Raw genomic sequence first — 23,720 nt, 5'->3', positions numbered from 1 at the left:
TAAAAGGTCACGTTGATTTGGGTGGTCTGTTCTACTCCTCCCGCCAATACTAGCATTTCACATGTCAATTTTTAATCCATCCTAGTCATATTTTTAGAAAATCTAATTTGAAAGTAATTTTTTATGATTTAGATGAATATGACATCATCATGTATCTTATTCTCTCTATCCGCTATATGACATTGAGTTTCATGCTTACCATACCTATTTTTGTTGTTATAAATGCAATGTTATCACGTACGAGACCTCAAATAAGCAATAAAAGGTACAGTTGAATTTCTTGCAGTCCCATAAATTTATGGGATCTGAAATGAATCCAATAAGACATGTTTACGTCGATCAATGTATGAGTTTTGACTGAAACTCATTAATGAATTTAGAGAGGTATGATTGAACTCATTTCAAGTCTTATAGATTTCTGAGGTTGCGAGGAATCCAATAGTGTTTATCCTCTTTGGAAGTGTTACAATGTTATACCAACTTTTAACTAGAATGTGGTCTTGATCTTTGGAAAATCAGGTCCATGTTGGACCTAATTGAATCAGACCAAGTATATGGTACTGCTAATTCATATTCTTCGGCCTTGGTCTGATTCAAATTAGCTCCAACATGAGCTTGATTTACCGAAAAGATCCGAAGTTAATGTAACTTCTTCGAAAATGTCGAAATAATTAATAAAAGATATCATTGGACTCCTTGATACTTCAGAAATCATAAGACATGAAATGGGTCAAATCAGACATATTGATGTAGAAGGATCTGAAGATTTTTTTAATTATTTTTTAGTAAATTATTCCTTTTTGTAATTTTTGGATTTTTAGTATTTTAGTTATTTTTTTAATAATTTCTATCTTATATATATATATATTTTATTTTGAATCTATTTAAAAATTTTAGGCTGTAAGTATCTTAATAATTTTTCTTGTTTTTAGAATTTGTTATCTTTCTTTATAACTTAGGAATTGTAATCTATAAATTAGGATTTTTTTTCCTTTATTTGAATTTTGGAGTCTAAAGCCTATATGAATATATATTAATTGTACAAGGAATTATCCTCAGTTATTAAATAAAATTTCCTTTTAAAAAAATAAAGGAAAATAATTTCTCTTCTTATTTTTTCTTCAATTTCCACTTCTCGCCAGCCTATAAAATAATTGTTGTCCTATTCGATATTAGTGTAGGGGATCGATAGCCGGCTTGAAGAGGGGTTGAATAGACGGCGCCCCCAAATACTCGTTTCTTTCTACAATGTTAGTGCGCAAGCGGAAATACAAACAAACAAGTAGAAAGACTAAAACTAAGAAAGAAATGCAAACCGCTAACACGTTCATTTACGTGGTTCGGAGATAACTTACTCTAATTCCACGGCTACCCGTAAGGTGGACGATCCCTCAATCTGTCGGTGGATTAGTCCCCGGAAACTCCAGCTAGCACAATCCTCCTTGTCGGTGGAGAAACATCGCCACAACTCGATCAAGAACACTTGGATTGCTAGAGCACTAGATGACTACTAATTAAGCTTTAACCAAGTCTAATTTCGTCACCTTGGCCGGCCATCCCAAGCTCCTTCTTATAGAGCTTGGAAGAAATCAGCAAGCTGATTTGTCCGTTACCAGTCAACTGGTCCTTACACTAGTTGACTGGTGCCAGCCCAACGGTACTTCAACGACTCTCTACCAGTCGACTGGTCCTTGCACTAGTCGACTAGTGCCTAGTCGTTCGGGCATAGAAGCTCTCTGTGCTCACCACCAGTCGACTGGTACAACCCTAAACCTAGGGTTTCCCATCCCGAGTACATTTCTCTCGCACTCGGACCCTCACGACTCACTTGACTCTTCTTCGCAGCTTTGCCATCTTGCCTTCAAGCCTACTTCCTTTAGCTCTCGTCCCTCGGATGCATCCAAGCCCACGGCTCACCCCCAATGCCATCCTTTGCGTATGCCTCAAAGTCACTTACCTCAGCCCTTGTCCTCACTGTCTTGTCCACGGACCCTCGGATGCATATAAGCCCGCGACTCATCCCCAATGTCATCCTTCACCGGACCCGAAGCCATCAACCTGAGTCACATGTGTATCCTGCAAACCTGCACACTCACATACACATATCAAATAACGAGGGTAAACCTAACTTAAACTCTTTGCCCAAACACCAAAACGCATGGTCACACGGACCATTGGGATTGCTCCAACAATCTCCCCCTTTTTGATGTTTGGCAATACGTTTAAGTTAAGGAAAACATATAGCAAATAAACATGCTAAAAAGAAACAATGGACTTACGTTGCCAAGGCTATACACTTGGACTTATACCACCGAATGGACTTACATTGCCAAGGCTACACACTTGGACTTACACCGTCGAATGGACTTACGTTGTCAAGGCTACACACTTGGTCTTACATCGCCAAAACAAAATGCAACATGCATTGTAACCTATCCCAAGGCTCCCCCTATACCTAAGCTCCCCAATGAGATAGGATTTTACCATAGGGATATTTAAGAATCATTCACAAGGCTCCCCATCCGCAAAGACACTTAAGGTTTTCCTAACTAAACCTTACTTCTCCCCCTTTGCCTGACATCCAAAAAGTTCTCCAACAATATCCCAATTGTTGAAAACTTGTCATCTAAACTGACCCTAAACTCATGTATTTATCCCTCATGGATCTCATACATCTAAACGAGTTGACATGGTCAAGAACAACGCTGGAAAACACTATCAGGTTGGTATCAGTTGACTGCCCCAAGTACCAGTCGACTGCCCCCTTCGACACAACCTTACAAAAGCATATTGTGGTCGAAAAACACTGTTACCAGTCGACTGGTATCTGTACCAGTCGACTAATACCCTATTTCTGTAAAAATCAACCTTTTCAGACCAACTTCAGAAATGCACTAGAAATTCTGTAGACCTCCAAAAATTCCCAAATTTTGTGGAGAGTTCTATTGTACCCTTGTCTACTTGGGGAAAATAAATTACAAAATGTATCTATTACCAATCCCAAGATTGACACAAAATCCAAAACTAGCTAAATGGTTCAATTGAACATTGACCTAAAGTTCTAGTTTTGGCTTCCTCTTGATGTATTTGCCCATATCAACTCACAATGCATCCCTAGCATTGGTTTATATAACATATATACATCCAAAATCAATTGTCATGCATTATGACCCCAATGTCATATTTTCTTGCATGAAACACAATCCAGTTGTGCCAATTCCCTGAGGTTGAGACTCAATCCGTCTCCAAACCTTTTGGCACATTTCATGGCTCATCTAGAATCCCAAGTAGTACCCACTTCAGATCCATTGGTCATGAGTCCCAAATTGACTCTTTGAGCTCCCCCTAGAGCTCTTAACCTTAGTCACCTCCCTAGGTGACTCATCCACAATCGTTAGGCCATATTGGTGCACCTCCAGTGACACTTGGCCTACAAACCTAACCTTCTTAACCTTGGACACCTTGTCCTTGGTTAATTTCTTCTTACCATTAAATAGCTTTCCCTTACCATTTATTGACTTCTCCTTGCTATAGTCATATGCAACCCTAGCATAAGACTTTCCCTTAGCGTTGGAGACACTAGATCGGTATCCCAAACCCGATCTATCATTGTTGGGTCTTTGACTACCCAACACCATACCTAAACCCTTAGATCCAACATTGAATCTTTCTAGGGTTTTCTCCAACTTATCAAGCTTTGCCTTCAAAGCTTGATTTTCCCTTTCTAGGTTCCTAAACCTAGAGTCAACATGTCCATATTAGGTATTCCTAGACCTACCCATTTTTCTAGACATATGTCTTCCCTTCTTGGGATTAATGCCTTGGGTCTCCTTGGGTCTACCATTTCTAGAGTTATCATGAATTGGTCTCCTAAGGTTATGATCTACAATTACCCTATTCCTATCATGATATTTAAATCCAAAGTTATGCATGGGTAAATAATAGCAATTATTCCTATCATACATGGAGGAATTTAAATTTGACTTCAAATTTAAATTAGGGTCTACCTTACCATTTACCTTTGGAGCTCCCCCTTGACATGAGCCTCCATTCTTCCTCCACTTCTTCTTCTCCTTCTTCAAATGCACCAACTTTTTGATTTCTTTCTTCCTTAGGCATTTGGTGTGGTAGTGACCCCGCTCACCACACGTGAAGCACACTATGAGTTTTTTCTCCTTTTTCTTCCTACAATTCAAATTAGATTAAAAATGAATTGAATTAAGTTTAGGAGATACCTTCTTCTTACCCATAGGACATCTACTTTTGTAGTGCCCTCTTTCATTGCACCCGAAGCACACAATGTGATCTTTTGATTTTGCTTCGGTAGAGGTGCTCACTAGGTTGATTTCCAAGACTTCTTCTTCTTCTTCTTCACTTGTCTTGGATTCTTCTTCAACCTTTGAGGATATATCCTCATCCACACTAGTGGATGACATTTTTTTATCCTTCTCCTCTTCGGAAGTTGAGTGCTCGTCACCTTCCGGTTGCTCCTCATCTTGAGCCATTAAGCCCATCTTCTTGGGCTCTTCTTCTTCTTGTGTAGGCATAGGTTCTTCCCATTGAACCTTCTTTATCTTATTCCACAAATCGTGGGCCTTCTCGTATTTACCTACACGACTCATCATGTCATTAGGAAAAATATCAATTAATATAGATATTACCTTGTCGTTTGCCTTTGACCGTGAGGTTTGCTCCTTTGTCCAATGTCGTTGTCGGAGCTTCTTCCCTTTCTTGTCTTTTGGGACTTCGAACGACCTTTTGACCACCATCATGGTGTCTCAATCTGTGTCGAAGATGACCTCCATCTTCATCATCCAATATGTGATGTCCCATAAGCCTCTACCTTCAAGCTTTGGCAGTTCAATTATGCCGGTCATCTTTGCTTCCTTGGCGGTTAGTCCAATGGAGAGTGGCCTCGCTCTGATACCACTTGTAAGGAATCGGTGGCCGCCTTGAAGGGGGGTTGAATAGATAGCGCCCCCAAATACTCACTTCTTTCTACAGTAAAAATACAAACAAACAAGTAGAAAGACTAAAACTAAGAAAGGAAATGCAAACCATTAACACGTTCATTTACGTGGTTCAGAGATAACTTACTCCTACTCCACGGCTGTCCGTAAGGTGGACGATCCCTCAATTCATCAGTGGATTAGTCCCCGAAAACTCCAGCTAGCACAATCTTCCTTGTTGGTGGAAAAACCTCGCCACAACTCGATCAAGAACACTTGGATTGCTAGAGCACTAGATGACTACTAATTAGGCTTTAACAAAGTCTAATTTCGTCACCTTGGCCGGCCATCCTAAGCTCCTTCTTTTAGAGCTTGGAAGAAATCAGCAAGTTAATTTGCCCGTTACCAGTCGACTGGTCCTTACACCAGTCGATTGGTGCCAGCCCAACGGTACTCCAATGGCTCTCTACCAGTCGACTGGTCCTTACACCAGTCGACTAGTGCCTAGTCGTTTTGGCATAGAAGCTCTCTGTGCTCACCACCAATCAACTGGTCCCAGTACCAGTCGACTGGTACAACCCTAAACCTATGGTTTCCCATCCCGAGTACATTTATCTCGCACTTGGACCCTCACGACTCACTTGACTCTTCTTCGCAGCTTTGACCTCTTACCTTCAAACCTACTTCCTTTGGCTCTCGTCCCTTGGATGCATATAAGCCTGTGACTCGTCCCCAATGTCATCCTTCGCATATGCCTCAAAGTCGCTTCCTTTGGCCCTTGCCCTCGTTGCCTTGTCCACGGTCCCTCGGATGCATACAAGCTCGCGGCTCATCCCCAATGCCATCCTTCACCGGACCCGAAGTCATCAACCTGAGTCACATGTGTATCCTGCAAACCTGCACACTCACATTCACATATCAAATAACGAGGGTAAACCTAACTTAAACCCTTTTCCCAAACACCAAAACACATGGTCACACGGACCATTGGGATTGCTCCAACAATTAGTTGGTATCAGAGCTGGTAGGTTCTGATTGGGGAAGTTGAGCATTAGATTCAATGAAAGGTCATCATGGTCATGATTGTGGCCGTGCTAGGTAGGTTCCGGTGGAGGAAGTCTCGATGAGATTAAGGATTTACAGAGGCAAGTCGCAGATTTAACCCATCGTCTATCAGACGAAGGATGTCAGAGGCGCAGGACCGCCAGAAGAGTTATGCAGATCGGAGACGCAGACCCCTGGAGTTCTCTATAGGCGATCATGTATTTCTGCGAGTTTCACCCACGAAAGGGGTGAAGAGATTTGGCCTCAGAGATAAGCTAGCTCCGTGGTACATTGACCTTTTCCAGATCCTGGATAGGATTGGAGCAGTAGCTTATCATCTGGCACTACCACCGTCCCTGGCAGGCGTTCACGATGTATTCCACGTATCTATGCTGAGGAGATACGTACCCGACCCAACACATGTGCTGACAGATATCTCAGTTCCCGTTCAGCCTGACATCACTTATGAGGAGGTTCCTGTACAGATTCTAGACCGGAAGGAGCGTCAGTTACGGAACAAGACTATCCGGCTAGTTAAAGTCGGATGGCAGCATCATTCGGACGAGGAGGCTACCTGGGAGCTCGAGGATACTATCTGAGATCGATACCCCATATTTTCACTTGAGATATGTGATTTAATTTACCGTTCAACATTTATACTCTTTACCTGTTGTTAAGGTTTGTTGATGGTAGATAACGAAATTTGGGGGACCAAATTTTTATTAGTGGGGGAGAATATAAAATACCGAGAAATGGCGAATAATGATAAAGAAATTTTTCAGAATTTTTGGAAATTTTTTGGGAATTTTTCGGAATTCGTATGGACGAGGTTACTAGGATAAAAACGGGGCCCCGGGAAAGCCTGTTTAGACTACCTAATTTAAGCGAGGAAAAAATTTGATTTTTTTCCTTTTTGTTTTCTTTTTCTTTATTTTCTTTTCCTCCTCTCCCGTCGTCGTGCCCCAACCCCCCGCACCTTCCCTTCTCCTCCTGTGCCCAAACCGCTCGACACTGTTTCTTCTCTTCCCTTTTTTCTTTCGCGACGCAAAGCCTTCCCTTCTTCTTCCCTGAGCCGATCCCCTCTTCCTCTTCTCGCGCTGTCGCTGACCTTCTCTGTGCTGATCCTTCTTTCTCTTCGAGCCACCGCCGGCCAAACTTCTTCTCCTCTACCGACCTGCCGACACCAATAACTCACGGAGCACCCCGAAAGTTCTTCCCTCTCCCAGATCGCCGCTCCACACAAGCAAATCTTTGGCATAGAAGGGAGATCCAAGCCCAAGATTTGATCCCTCATTGCTGCAGTCACTCTTGCGTCGCGACTCCGACTATCGAGTCATGCCCTAGCGTGGATCCACTGCTCCTCTTCCAATCTGGAATCGTGCCCTAATTCCCCGACTCCAGCCTCCACTGGTCTCACACCTCAGTGTCGTTGTCCCTCTGCCCTAGCTCCGACCAATCTTTCCTCTGCCCTAGTTGCGATCTTGGAGAGCATCTTGTTACTATATGGTGATCTTGGAGTGGCTACATTGGTTATAGGCAAAGAGGAGGTGATCAGTGTGAACTTAGAATAAGGTATGTTATGGGATGGTGAAAACCTGGATGTTGATTTCAGATAGGATTCTATGTGTTGATAGATTCATTGGTCACTGCAGCTTCCTCTATTGTTTCCAGCAGCGGCTCCGTTCTTGTTCCGGCAGCCAACGTCTTTGATTTTGGATCAACAGTGATACACCCAAATTTAGGTGAGTTTTAGAGGTGATTCCATTCTTACATTGGATTGCATTAGTAGAACGGAATAGTGGTATGATTAGGGTTAGTGAAGCTAACCCTAGTTGACCTATACGTTACAATTTGTGGGTTAATTGATGGATCCGGTTAAGGGATTTCAATTAGTTATTTAACTTGCATGAGTTGTAGCTAAATAAAAATATATATATATTAGTGACACAGGACTTTGACGCGAGACAAGCATCTCGACGTCAGATTTGGACAGAATTGGACCTTCTTATTAGAGGCGGGTACCTTAACTTATCTTTGATAATGTCATGTTGATATGTTTAGTAGGTTATAACTTTTAGTAATGATTATGTTCATCTTTGCTTCGGTTGGTCATTATCCGATACCTGTTACATGCTTGTTTTATTTACTTATTATGCACTTCATGTTAGTACCTACCTGATTATACATGCTTATAGGGGTAGTGACACAACCATGTGTTTATTATGTTCAGGATCTAGGTTTTTATACCTTATCTGATCTGTGTACCTTTGGTTTGGTTCATTTTCCTATGGTACACATTTTATATATATATGGATATTGCTATGCTATTCAGGATTTTGTCATGCTTAGTGTCATGCATCATTCGTATAATTGCATGCTGCGCGATAGTCTGCTCCATTATTGTTGAGCACATCGTCAGTTTCATCTCTGTCGGTGCTCCGCTGGTCTGCTCATGGGTAGCGTGACGCAGCGTGGTAGCACGTCAGTTTTTCTCTGTCGGTACTCTGTTGGTCCGCTCATGGATAGTGTGACGCAGCGTGGTAGCACGTCAGGAATCCCTCCTAGTCATCGTGTACCGGGAGATGAGAGCATTGAGCTCCCCCACTTATGATTTGGGGTAGGAGGATAGGTGTACTCCGACAGCATCCCGTCCACTCAGTCACTCATCAAGAGCAGTGACGACAGAGTGCACGGTTGTCACAACTTTACCCACTCGGTCTCGCCATCGTGTGTGAGATGACTGACTGGCATAAGGGGTGACCATGTCATTGGCATCATATGCATTAATGCATTTACTGATTGTGTTTGTTGCACTTATATGCTTGACATGCATACAAGATTTATGATACTCTCGGTCTGACGACCTGACTATACTCCATAGTTATTACTATTTGTTATAGTTTACTATACATGTCAACTAGGTATCTGTTGAATTGTTGAACTCACCCCCGTGGACACTATCTTTTTCAGGTACCAAGTTGTTTATAGAGTCGCTTGGAGTATCCTGCCTGCCGGTCCCCACATCACATCAGAAGACTTATCTTCGCTTTTGTTTATTTTTATTTTGGTATATGGAATTTGTGTATTTAGCTTGTGTTCTGGTTTTGTTTCTGGAGTATTGTTTTGTTGTGTGGTGTAAGCCTAGCCGATTAGCAGTCTTCATTTTTAGTTTGTATGTGTTGTCCATTGTATTTCCGCTGTGTTTGGTTATGGTACAGCCGAGTGGGCTGTCAGATTTACATATAACTACGTGGTTGTGTTTTTATTGTATCAGCAGAGTAGGCTGCATATAAACTGCATGGTTGTGTGTATATTCCAGCCGCCTGTGGCTGAGTATATTATGTCTGTAGAAATGGTTCAGATTGTCACCCGTACAGGGGAGGTGCTGCCGGAATTTCCTCTGGTAGGGACTCCTCTGGGGCGTGACAAGATCTCTTCCAGGCTCCCGGACCGTGATGTAACCCAGCCAACCAGTGAACTCCACATTGCGACAGCTGTGGGGATAAAATTTGCCTTCCGGGCGCTCGGACCGTCGGGCGCTCAGATCCCTTCTGAGCGCCCGGACCCCCATTTTCCAGCAATCAAGTTCCTGCAAGAAAACGTTAGTCTGAGGCAAATGCAAATTATACTACCCTGCAAAACAAAGGTTAGTACAATTAAAGAACAGGGTAGTAATTAGATTCCGTCTCACCGAGACTGGAATCTAGTCACGATCTTAACTTAGATTCCCGAAATGCTTCTAAGTTGGATCGACGCATACTGTTCCCTCGAACGGGGAGTGCGTCCTCACTAAGTCACTCCCCTCTAGTGACTTACCTTAACTTACCTGCCAGACGTCCGGTTAGCCATTAATTTGATAAGGAATAATTAAAAACATTCCAAAAAACTAAAGGAAATAATTTTCTAAGTAAAACAAATTAATACACCCCTTAATTTATAACCCCCCCCCCTTTAATTTATTACTCGCCCTTAATTTATTATCCCCCATTAATTTATACTAGGATTTGAGTATGTTAAAATGTGCACCATATGTTTAAGATCTTTGCTCCTCCTTAACCTAGCACTTTCTGGTTATCTTTATTAGCAACAAGAATTTTTTTAAAATAAATTTTAAAAGATTTTTAAAATAATTTAAATAATTTTTAAAGTATTTTTAAAAGATTTTTGAAATGATTTTTAAAAATAATTTTAAAGATTTTTTAAAATAATTTTTTAATAAATTAATCAGCTAAATAAGTTAGGAGATAAGTATGTTAGGTTAAGGGTCGTCGTCTGCCCTAATGGTGAGTGGATTTTCTTACTCGTTGTGCTCCAATATACTCGTGGCAGCTTACCTATGTACTGGCAGTGAGCTTGACCTTGCCTTGCTGCCCCAATTGGTTCTCTGGTAGTCATGGAGCAGCTCCATCAGATCATTGGTGAGGGTACTTGGATTGAAAATCCACTTGCAGGTGAAATGTGAAGGTTTTAGAGCTGGATTGAGGGCTTTGATTCATGGTAAGTTACTATAGTGTTTTGGTTGATCTCTTGTTGGTATTAGGTTGATATGGATTGGATCAAATTGTATTGAGCTGTTAAGATGTGATAACATGATGAATGAGTGATTAGCTATCTTAGATTAGATTTTCAGATGTGATTAAGGTGGATAAATAGGGCATGTTTGATCCATGATGCTAGTAGTTGATGAAATTAAACTAGATTGGATAATTGGCGTAGGCAAAGGAAGTTGTTTTAAGAATTGATTGGTGGATAAAAGAGGAACTTATCATTTAGTTAGATTTGGATTATTAGGTGGAATTAAACGGTTATCTAATTGAATTAGAATTGAGTTTTAGGTTTAGCTAGTTGTTGTATATGTAATTAGCTAAATATATTATGTGATCGCAGGACTTGGATTCGAGATGTGCGTCTCGACGTGGGATTAGTTTGTCACGATCAACAGATAAAGGCGGGTACTTCTTACTTTATCTCTTTAGCACATTGATCTTAGTGCATGAGCTATATGTTTAGATGACTACTATGTTTATCTTGACTCCACTCTTATTTTTCCTGCGCTTGATACTTCCACTCAATCTTTGAGCTACTCGTTTCTGTTTCTATACAGTCTCTCGTTGCTATCGATGATATTTAGCAGATACTATATTACTAGGTATCAGATACCAGATACCAGATGCCAGACATTAGATATTAGGTATTGGATATATAGACACCTGATACCATGTTTACATGTTTTGATTGTTGTTTATTTACACACCTTACTGAGCATGCTGGCTTCATGTAGCATACCTGTTTCTGTTTATATATATATGATGACTGTTGCATTGTTCGCATCATGTCATTGCATGCATTGCTGACGATCCTGTCTCCCTTGTGGTTGAGGCGGTTGTTGGCTAGGGCCGCACGCTCGGCCACTCATGGGTAGTGGTAGCTTGGAGCGTGTCGCATGTCCTATCGTGCCCCCCACTCGCACACTCATGGGTAGTGTCTGCTGGAGTCGCGGGCAGCAGGGACCCCCGTCGCAGACGTAGCTATTCAACTACTATGCAACTTTCCCCTCGGCCACTCGAGAGTAGTGGTAGCTGGAGTGATGTACAGTCTGTCATTGTCCCGACCTCTCGTCCATACTGGGGTCATGGACTTGAGGGGTGGGCGGGAGTGACCATCCGTACATACGCTGTTGTTATTATATCTGCCGGTTGTTTACTTATGCTGTCGTTGCTTATTTATGTTGTTGTTGTTTATTTATGCTGTTGTTGTTTATTTATGCTGTTATGCTTACATAGGTTGAGATTTATACCTGTGATATGTGTTTAGACACTGACTTACTTACTGTTGACATGTATATACCTCACACGATACCATATAGTTATGAGCAGTACTGTAGCAGGTCTTTGATACACTTTACCTTTTACTACTAGCCTAGGATATGGTTTCAGGTATGGACACTTATTATGATATCACTGTAGTATCTGCTTTTTCCATACGAGACTGTATACCTTTGCATCTCTAGTTTGATTTACTATACTCATGCACTATCTATCTATTACCCGCTAAGTCTTTATACTCACCACCCCGTATATTGGTAATTTCGCCAGGTAGCAGGTAAAGGATTTATGGAGTCGCCTGGAGAGCTTGTCCGCCAGTCCCACGTCACATTCGAGGACGATCTTTCGATTTTGGTATTTCTTACGCTATTTGTATTTTAGGTTTTGTACTTGTTTATGCATTTGTGTTCTCTTGTATTTGGTTTGATATTATTGTGTCAAGCCGAGCCGGCTCGCAGTTAGTTAATTTGTGTTTTGTGATCGTGTTTGAGATTTCCGCTGTGTTGATTTTAGTACAACCGTGTGGGCTAATTAATATATTTATATAACTGCGTGGTTGTGTTTATTTCTGTTCCAGCTGAGTGGACTGATTATATAACTGCGTGGTTGTGTAGATGTATTCCAGCCGTATGTGGCTGATGTATATTGTATGTATGTATGCCTCAGATTGTCACCCATACAGGGGAGATGCTGCCAAAATTTTTCGGTAAGGATTCCTCTGGGGGCATGACATTTATACTAAGATTTGAGTATGTTAAAATGTGCACCATATGTTTAAGATCCTTGCTCCTCCTTAACCTAGCACTTTCTGGTTATCTTTATTAGCAATAAGAATTTTTTTTAAATAATTTTTAAAGGATTTTAAAATAAATTTTAAAATATTTTGTAAATAATTTAAATAATTTTTAAAGTATTTTTAAAATAACTTTTAAAAGATATTTGAAATGATTTTTAAAAATAATTTTAAAGATTTATTTAAATAATTTTTTAATAGATTAATCAGCTAAAAAAGTTAGGAGATAAGTAGGTTAGGTTAAGCGTTTTTTTAAGTAAGATTAGGAATTAAGAAAATTTAAATTAAATAAGTAATTAATTTCATGTTGTTAAATTAAGTTGAAATTTAAGTAAAGTAATATAAATTAGAATTAATTTTAATTTTAATTTTAAGTTTAATTTAAGTTTAACTTAATTTAAATTAAATTTTTAATCTAACTTTAAAGTTCAATTTTAATTTTAAGTTTAAGTTTTATTTTAAGCTTAAAGTTTAATATCTAACTGAATTTAAGTTTTAAGTTTAACATAATTTAATAAGTTTAATTTAATTTAATAATAATTTTAATTTAATTTAATTTTATTTTTAGTTAGGTTAATTTTAAATTTGATTTTTAATTTTAGTTTTAGTTTTAATTAAGTTAGTTTAAAATAACTTTTAAGATAGTTTTGAAGTTAAAATAAAAATAATTTTCAAAATTGATTTTTAAGATAATTTTAAATAATTTTTACAATAGATTTTTAAGTTAATTTTTAAATAATTTTTTTAAAAAAATATTTATAAGTTAATTTTTAAAATAATTATCCGGTTAAACTAATTAAAATAATTTTTACAAAAAAATAATTTTTAAGTTAAACTAATTTTTAAAATAATTTTAAGTTAATATAATTTTAACTTAAATAATTTTAAGTCAAAAAAAAGTTTTAAAATAATTTTAAAGTTAAGTAATTATGTTAAGAAATTTTAAGTTAAAATAATTTTTAAGAAAATTTTAAGTTAAGATAATTTTTAAAATAATTTTTTTTTGAGATAAAATATTTTTAAAAATAATAATTTTTCAAGCTAAAATAATTTTTATGTTAAAATAATTTTTTTTAAAAATTTTTTTTAAGTTAAAATAATTTTAAGTTAAAATAAATTTTAAACTAAATTTTAAAATAATTTTAAGTTAAAATAAATTTAAGTTAAAATAATTTGCAGGTAAAAATAATTTGTAAATTAAGATTTTTAAGTTTAAACCATTTTTAAAATGATTTTTAGTTTAAGTTAAAATAATTTTTAATATAATTTTTTAGTAAAATTAATTTTTAAATTAATTTATATGATGAATAAATTTCTAAAATAATTTTATAAGTTAAAATAATAAATTTTTCAAATTAATGTAATTTTCAAATTCTAAAATAATAAATTCTAAAATAATAAATTCTTAAATAATAAATTTCAAGTTAAAGTAATTTTCAAATTAATTTTTAAATTAATTTTTAAGTTAAAATAAATTAAATACAAAATAATTTTATAATTAATTTTCAAAGTACTTTTTTAAAGATAAAATAATTTTTTATCTTAAATTAATTTCTAAAATAAAAATTTTTAAGTTAAAGTAATTTTTCAATTAATTTTTAAAATAATATTTAATAATTTTAAAATATTTATTTCAAAGTTAAAAAAATTTTATAATAATTTTTCAAATAATTTTTTAGTAAAATTAACTTTAAAATAATTTTTTATGTTAAACTAATATCTAAATTAATTGTTTAAGTTATCATACTAATTTTTAAGTTAAAATAATTTCTAAAACAATTTTTAAGTTAAAATCAGTTTTAAATTATTTTTTAATTTAAAATAATTTTTAAGTAAAAATAATTTTTAATAAAATTTTAAGTTTAAATGATTTTTATGAAAATTTTAAGTAAAAATAATTTCAAAGTTAAATTAATTTTCTAAAATAATTTCTAAGAAAAATTAATTTTTTCAAATAATTTTTAATTTAAATTAATTTTTAAAAATAATTTTTATCTTAAATTAATTACTAAAATAAAAATTTTAATTTAAAGTAATTTTTAAATTAATGTTTAATTGAATATATAAAATAATTTTAAAATAATATTTAATAATTTTAAAATAAATTTTTTAAAAGTTAAAATAATTTTTCAAATAATTTTTAAGTAAAATAAATTTTAAAATAATTTTTTATGTTAAATTAATTTCTAAATTATTTTTTATGTTAAAATACTGACTTTTAAGTTAAAATAATTTTTAACACAATTTTTAAGTTAAAATCATTTTTAAATTATTTTTTAAATTAAAATAATTTTTATGAAAATTTTAAGTAAAAATGTTTTTTATGAAAATTTTAAGTAAAAATAATTTCTAAGTTAAATTAATTTTCTAAAATAATTTCCAAGTTTAATTAATTTTTAAAAATAATTTTAGAGTTAAATAAATTTTTTAAAATAATTTTCAAGTTAAATTAATTTTTAAAATAATTTTTAAGTTAAATTAATTTTTAAATAATTATTAAGTTAATTTTTTAAAATAATTTTCAAGTTGAATTAATTTTTAAAATAATTTTTAAGCTAAATTAAAATTTAAAATAATATTTAAGTTTAATTAATTTTGAAAATAACTTTCCATTTGATTTAATTTTTAAGATAATTTTTAATTAATTTTGAAAACAATTTTTAATATAAAATAATTTTTTAAAAAAAATTTAAGTTAAATTAATTTTTAAAAATAATTTTTCTGTTAATTAATTTTTAAGAATAATTTTTAAGTTAAATTATTTTTTAAATTAATTTTTATGCTGTCATAATTTTTAAAATAATTTTTAAGTAAAAATAATTTTTATGATAAATTGTTTTTTAAAATAATTTTAAATTAAATTAATTTTTGATATAAGTTTAAAGTTAAATTAATTTTTTAAATTTTTTTTTAAAAATAATTTTTTATGTTAAACTCTTTTTATAAGAATTGTTTATGTTAAAATAATTTTTAAAAAAATTTTATGTTAAAATAATTTTAAAAATTTTTTTTTAAGTTAAAATAATTTTAGAAATAATTTTAAGTTAATATAAATTTTTTATTAAAATACAATTTAAAACAAAAATAATTTGAAATTGAATTTTAAATTCATTTTTAAACTAATTTTAATTTGATTTAGTTTAATTTAACTTAAAAATTAAAATTTTAAAATAATTTTAAGTTAAATTAAATTTTAAAATAATTCTTAAGTTAAATTAATTTTTAAAATAATTTTAAAGTTAAATTAATTTTCGAAATAATTTTTAAGTTAAATTAATTTTTAAAATAATTTTTAGTTTAAGTTAATATATAAAATAATTTTTTTGTTAAATTAATTTTTAATTAATTTTTAAATTAAATTAATTTTTAAATTAAATTAATTTTTAATTTATATTAATTTTTTGAATAATTTTTAACTTAAATTAATTTTTAAGTTGAATTAATTTTTAAATTGAATTAATTTTTAATTTAAATTAATTTTTAATAAATTTTAAAGTTAAATTAATTTTAAAACAATTTTTAAGTTAAAATTAAAATAATTTTTTAGTTAAATTAATTTTTTTAAATAATGTTAAATTAAAATAATTTTTTTTAATAATTTTTGAAATAATTTTTATGCTAAGATAATTTTTAAAATAATTTTTAGTTAAAATAGTTTTTTAAAATAATTTTTATGTGAAATTAATTTTTTAAAAACATTTTTGTGTTAAATTAATTTTTAAAATAATTTTTTAATAATGTTTAAGTAAATTTATTATTTAAAATTAATTTTTAAAAGAGTTTTATGTCAAAATAATTTTAAAAATATTTTTTATGTTAAAATAATTTTGAAAATATTTTTTATGTTAAAATAATTTTTATAATAAAATAATTTTTATAAAAAATTAAAATAATTTTTATAAAAAATTAAAATAATTTTTAAGTTAAAATAATTTTATGTAAAAATATTTTTTATTAAAATAATATTTTTTGCAAACAATAATTTGTAATTGAATTTTTAATTTATTTTTAAATTAATTCTAATTTGATTTAGTTTAATTTAATTTAATTCTAATTTATTTTATTTTAAACTTAATTTAATTTTAATTTGAGTTGATTCGATTCGATTCGATTTGATTCAATTTAATTTAATTCGATTCGATTCGATTCGATTCGATATGATTTGATTTGATTGGATTCGATTCAATTCATTTTGATTTGATTTGATTTGATATCCTTAGTCATCTCACTCGATCTATGTTTTCAATCAGGGGAACCTATAATTTTTGTGATGAAGTTAAGTTCAATTTTTTGGGTTTGGTTTAACTTTGTGTTAGATTTAGGTTTAGCTTTTGGCTCAACAAGTAGACATTTTTTGGATAAACTTCTAGGCTATGGTGAGTCACTTGGACATCATTAGAGTAACCATGTATTTGAGATTTTCAAATAGTTATATCCATTGAACTTACTATAAAACCTTGGTCTAACTAGTTAGGATCCGTAAATGGTAGCTTCAGTTAGTTTCACTCAGCCAAATGCATCAGGTCGAAGTCATATCTTCCTAGGCATGCATAGACTAAGCTTCCCTAACCTACTATCATCCAAAACTTCACCAGTACCGTAGGCTAAGTTAAACTCAGTCCCTTTTTAATCTAATCATAATTACCTTGGTTATTTTTGGAGGTGCCAGCTATTCTGGGGCTTCCCCAAAATTATTAATTTTCCTTTTAAGATTTTTAATTTATAATTTAAATTTAAGTTTTTAATTTTGAATTAATTAGATTGGTTAAATTTTCTTTTTTAAAAGAGTATATTTAATATTTAAATTTTCTTTTAATTTTAATTTTATTAAGTTAAGATTTTTAGTGTTTAAATTTTTATTAGTTTTTAAATTTGAATTGATTAAACTGTTTAAATTATATTTCTTTAAAGGTTTATCTCTTAATTTTTATTAACTATTAATTTTAGATTTTCTTTAATATTTAATTTTGAATTTTCTTTAATGTTTAATTTTGAATATATTAAATTCGGTTTTGGTTTTATTGAAATGTTTGAATTTATCCTTATATTTTCTTTGTCTTTTAAATTTATATTATTAGTTGAATTTATTAGATTAGTCTTATCTTTAAAATTTAATCTTTTGTTAATTAATTTATCTTCATCTAAATCTATTTCGTTATTTTTAAGTTTTAAATTTGAATTTATTTTAATATTTGAATTAATTATTTTTGAATTTTTACTTAATTTTGGATTTTCTGAATTATTTGAATTGATTTATGTTGGTGCGGTTTGTAATGCCTCGGCCCGGGCAGCCCCCACCCGGACCGAACCGAGAACGCCACTAGAATTGCCCATCGGGTTGACGACTAGCTCCACAGACCACCGGAGGTCCTTTCAACGTGCTTTGTCCTCACTCGCACACACCTTGGAAAACTTCCCAGGAGGTCACCCATCCTCAGATTTCTCCAAGCAAAGCACGCTTAACTTTGGAGTTCTTAAGTTTGGGTTTCCGAAAAGGAAGATGCACCTTGGTGATATGGATAGTACCATCTAACCTTTTAAGCCATACTTAACCAGAATCTCAAAACTGGGGTATTACAATCACCCCCACTTAAAGACACAACGTCCACGTTGTGTAACCACGAATCACACCACATACAAATCCCAGAATCTCCCTCGCTAGGTGGTGCCCTGGGTGCTTCTGCCACAGACGCACTCATAGTCGCAAGGTCGCTCTGATACCATCTTTAACGCCCCGCCTTGGGCGGGCCCCACCCGGACCGAACCGAGAACGCCACCAGAATTGCCCATCGGATTGACGACTAGCTCCACAGACCACCGGAGGTCCTTTCAGCGTGCTTTGTCCTCACTCGCAGGAGGTCACCCATCCTCAGATTTCTCCAAGCCAAACACGCTTAACTTTGGAGTTCTTAAGTTTAGACTTCCAAAAAGGAAGGTGCACCTTGGTGATATGGATAGTATCATCTAACCTTTTAAGCCATACTTAACCCGAATCTCAAAACTGAGGGATTACAATAAAAAATTTGGTATAGATCTACCTAAGTAGATAGTGTTAGGACCAAAAGTAGCTAGAGGGGGGGGGGGGGGGGGAATAGCTCGTCGCGTTCGCTCGTTGCTCGGCGTTGCTTGGCGTTGCTTGTTTCTTCAAGAATATGCAGCAGAAAATACAGAAACAAATGCAACAACGCTAATACGGTTGGTTTACTTGGTATCCACCTCACAAGAGGTGACTAATCCAAGGATCCACACCACGCACGCACCCTCCACTATGAAAACACTCCTTTTCGGTAACTACCGAGGGCGGAGAAGCCCTACAAGACTCTCAGTACAAGAAGAAAGGAAAGGGAAACAAAATACAAGCGCAAAGCTTACAATGAGTACAGAAAACCCTAACCCTAGCTTCTCTTCTTGCCTTTGATCCGCCTCTTGACTTGGAAAGCTTCCAAGATCCTTCAAGAACTGGCGATCTGATCTTTGAGAGCGCTGTGGAGGAGCTGGCGAGAGATCGGAGAAGCAATACCGCAGCCATCATCGCCTGCGGCCTATAACGACGCCAACGGTCGGATCCCGATCGATTCGAATGTTCCCAATCGATCGGGAGGCTTTGGATCGATCCACGGATCGATCCGAGCGCCTTCTGCAAACACGCTGGATCGATCCACGGATCGATCCGGCGCTTATCGCAGCAGCGTCCCAATCGATCCATCGATCGATTGGGACCTCTGATCGATCCACGGATCGATCCGAGGCTCTTGGGACAGTCCGGATCGATCCATCGATCGATCAGAGCGGATCGATCCACCGATCGATCCAAACTTATTTTTGTCCAAAACCAAGTCTCAAATCTCCCAAACCAACATCCGGTCAACCTCGACTGTTGGTATGTCATGCCTAGCATCTAGTCACTCCCTTGACTGCTAGGACTCCCTTACCAAGTGTCCGGTCAATCCCTTGACCCACTTGGACTTTTCTCTGCCTAGTATCCGGTCAATCCCTTGACCTACTTGGACTTTTCTTTCATGCCAAGTATCCAATCAATCCTTTGACCTACTTGGACTTCCCCACCCAGATGTCGATCATCCTTGATCCATCTGGATTTTCCTGCCGGCTTCACTCACCGGGACTTTCACCCAGCTTCACTCACTAGGGTTTTCCATCCGCCTAGCTTCACTCACTAGGACTTTCACCGGCTTCACTCACCAGATTTCCATCCGCCTAGCTTCACTCACTAGGACTTTCACCGCCTCACTCACCAGGATTTCCATCCGCCTAGCTTCACTCACTAGGACTTTCACCGGCTTCACCAGGGCTTTCCATCCGCCTAGCTTCACTCACTAGGACTTCCTTCCTGCCTCACTCACAGGACTTCCGGCTTCACTCACCAGGACTTTCCTCGCTTCACTCACCGGACTTTTCTTCTACCTGTTCACTCACCGGGACTTTCATAACGCCTAGCTTCACTCACTAGGTCTTTCATTTTGCCTAACATCCCGCTTAGGACTTCCCATCAAGTATCCATCAACCTTGACCTACTTGACTCTTCTTCAATCAATATCTTATTGTCAAACATCTAAACCCAAACCAAGACTCAGCTTGGTTACCCAGGTCAACCTTGACCTGAGGGATATTGCACCAACAATCTCCCCCTTTTTGATGTTTGACAATACCACAATAACACTTACAATCCCATATGTAAGTTAGGCTAATCCCATAGCCTCCTTCTCCATGCCACTAGGTAATGAAAGCATAAATTAAGTTCTTCATTCTCCCCCTAAGAGGGCAAACTCCCTCTAGGTAATGAAAGCCTAACTTACTCCCTTTCATGAGTCCTTTCATTCTCCCACTATGACCTTCCCATAGGTAATGAAGGCCTAAACTTAACCATACATTCTCCCCCTATTGGCACACATCAACCCATCGTTGGACACACATCAACCTATGCTCCAATTCTGGGCACACTTCAACAAATCCATTTGTTGAAGACTCTCCCCCTGAAGAGTTGCTCATCGTTGTTCACAACATCACTCGTTGTGATCAACACGATAATGAAGGTCCCATACCCTTCATTTATCCTTAACTTCTCCCTCAATGTAGACAAATACCCAACCTTGAGCATTTTCAACCACTTGAGTTTCCACTTGAAATAATGAGGATATCCACTCCCCATTTCTCCCATTTCAAGTTTAAATGCTCAACCTTGAGCAAGTTCACAACAGAAGGTTAACCACCTTCCAAGGTTCATGAAAAATAATTTTCATGTCTTTAAAGAGTCCCTCCCCCTAAAGACATGGTGGTAACTTCTGTCATTGCACCAACAATGACTTGGAATCCCTAAAACATTAGGAAACCCAAATTTAGAAGTTTTGAGGTTCAAATATTCAAAATTTGAAACAACCTCAACCTAAACTTCTACGTAGTCTTCGTTAACCAATCCATCCTTGTTTTCAATATGAAAACACCCTTTGTATGTATACAAATGTATTTAAGGGGTTTGGAATGGTTACCTAGACTCAAAGAGGTTCAAAGATGCTGAAATCAAGCCTTCCCAGCCAAAATCAGCAACTTGGATCGATTGGAGTTGGGTTCCAATCGATTGAACCTTTCTGAATCGATCCACTGATCGATTCAGACTCCCTGGATCAATCGGCTGATCGATCCAGCGAGCTTCTGCTCGCGGGAATTGCCGTTTGAATCGATCCATGGATCGATTCAGGAACTCCAATCGATCCATGGATCGATCGGAGCTCTGATAGTTGCTGAAATTCCATTTCAGTCAACTTCAGAAACCCCTAGAAAATTCTACAAAAATCCAAAAATTATGAAATTTCGTGTAGACATTATTTAGGGCATACTTAATCATGGAAAAATAGCTTTCTATGAAAATACATCATATTTTCAAAGATTGACACAAACTTGAAAACTTACAAAAACTTTAGTGTTTTTCTTCAAGTTTGTGTCTAACTATTCAATGGTGATTACTATCAAAAGATAGCCTTCACCAAGGTTTTCCAAAAACATTTTAAAAACATTTTCAAAACCAATATCCCATCACCTTCCTTGGGCTTAATGCACATGACTTGTACATTAGCTTTCCCAATGATGGGAAAACACATAACTATGTGTTTTGATGAACCTAAAACTCAAAAGAATGCACTAAATCAACATCTTGAGTTTTGTTCATCATCCTAACATCTCACTTGTATATAATATGGACAAAACACATACAAGTCACCTTATAGTCTTTGTGAGATGTAGATTTTGGTTTTTGCCCTAATCTAGGGATCATGCATATTTATCTAGGCATTTTAGAAATGTTAGACATCCACCTAGGATGTCACTTGTCAATAAGTGTCGTTAAATGCCATTTGTCCTTAATTACAAGGAATTAAACTTAATGCATGATTATGTTATGGCATACATCAAAAGAAAAATAATTGTCAAAAGAAAATATCCTATTACTACATGATGTATGAATGTCATGACATGGTATTTTTGGATTTTCCATAATAAAACATAAATGTAAAAACTAGACATGATGTCATGGCATATGATGGGCAAACAATCATGGCAAGATTTAGCATAAATAAAATATACCTAGATTAACTATCTAAGTATCCTTAAAGTCTTAGCTAAACTTACACCTTAAACCTAGATTGCCCTAAAGTGCTACAAGAGAATGCCAAAGCCTAAATTTGGCATTTCTAATTTCCTTGATTTAATGTATGCCAATTAAAAATAAACATGTCCTCAAATGTTGGCATATTCCATTTTTCCTCAAGAGTAGCACTTTTAAATTTAAGGCCCGGATTGCCTTAAATTGCCTAAGAACATACCAAAATCCCAACTTGATAGTTCTTATGAATTTCCCAATATGTGCCATTTAAGATTAAAATCAATTCTTCCACCATTAGACACATTTTACTCTTTCAAGGAGTAATCAATAGGTCCATTTCATTTTCAAAGGTTAACTAAAACCTTGAAAATGCTTCTTGAGTGTCAATTTCCTCAAAGTTGGGTTAACTACCCTTCTAATCGGAGTTGACACTCTCTAACCATCTATGGGGTAGAGAAGATGCTCCTAGGAACCCAACACCTATTGGTGCTCCTTGGATGCTCTAGGTACTCACTAGGGATAACTTCCCTAGATACCTTCCTAGTGACCTTGTTGGGCTTCTTAGAAGCCTTGGTCACATTTTCTAGGTCAACTCTAGGGATAGCCTCCCTTGTAACCTTGTTCGTGACTTTCTTAGACTTCTTAAAAGTCTTAATCACTTTGGTTGCAAAGATACTTCTAGGGATATCTTCCCTTGTATCCTTGACTTGACCTCTAGACTTAGGATTCGTTCCATAACTATATGGAACCCTATGATAACTAGGCACATCCTTCTTAGCTTTTGGTTTGTATCCCAAACCTTTATGGCCATTGGATGGCTTTGATTTTCCTAAACCTAAGTTATGCTCACTTTGCCCTAATAGGATATTTTCCATCATTTTTAGGGTCTTCTCCATTTTATCAAGTCTTGACCTCAAGACTTGATTTTCTCTCACTAAGTCCTTAGTATTTGATCCATGAGCATTTTTGTTTCTAGGCTTGTATCTTACATCCTTAGAGTTATCGCCTAGGTTTTTACCTACATTCCTAGCCTTAGGGATAGTAGTTTTGGCATGTAGGGCCACATGCTTTTCCTTAAAGCCCTCATGCTTCCTATTCTTATGGTAAATCGCATTAAAATGATAAAAATTTGACCTAGCATGCTTTTTACCATTTTGCAAGGGAATAGGCTCAATGAAAGTTACCTTCCTTTTTACCTTGGAGGCTCCCCCTTGACTAGTGCCTCCTTGAGCCTTGACCATCTTCTTCCCCTTGGGGCATTGACTTCGGTAATGCCCTTTTTGTTGACACAAGAAGCACACAATGTGCTCCTTGCTCTTCTTTGTCCCGGGGGTGGTCTCCTTGAGCTTCTCCTTGCCCTTTTTTGCCATTTGGCCCTTCTTCTTGGCCAATTTAGGGCACTTGCTCTTGTAGTGCCCACTTTCCCTACACTCAAAACATATTATATGATTTTTATTTTTAATTGAAACATTTATACCTTCTTGTGTAGGAGTGGT

General features: G+C 35.2%; 1 long non-coding RNA gene across 1 annotated transcript; it reads left to right on the top strand.

Annotated features, from left to right (window-relative positions):
• Nucleotides 1-6,947: 6,947 nt before the first annotated feature.
• LOC122041657 lies at nucleotides 6,948-9,025 on the top strand. Its single transcript, XR_006129030.1, has 3 exons — nucleotides 6,948-7,565; nucleotides 7,646-7,735; nucleotides 8,964-9,025. It is a non-coding gene; the product is annotated as an uncharacterized LOC122041657 (long non-coding RNA).
• The last annotated feature ends 14,695 nt before the right edge of the window (nucleotides 9,026-23,720 follow it).

This window comes from Zingiber officinale, chromosome 2A (assembly GCF_018446385.1).
Source record: "Zingiber officinale cultivar Zhangliang chromosome 2A, Zo_v1.1, whole genome shotgun sequence".
Classification (NCBI taxonomy): Eukaryota; Viridiplantae; Streptophyta; class Magnoliopsida; order Zingiberales; family Zingiberaceae; genus Zingiber; species Zingiber officinale.
The sequence above is the reverse complement of the archived record's forward strand: the minus strand, read 5'-3'. Positions and strand labels throughout refer to the sequence as shown.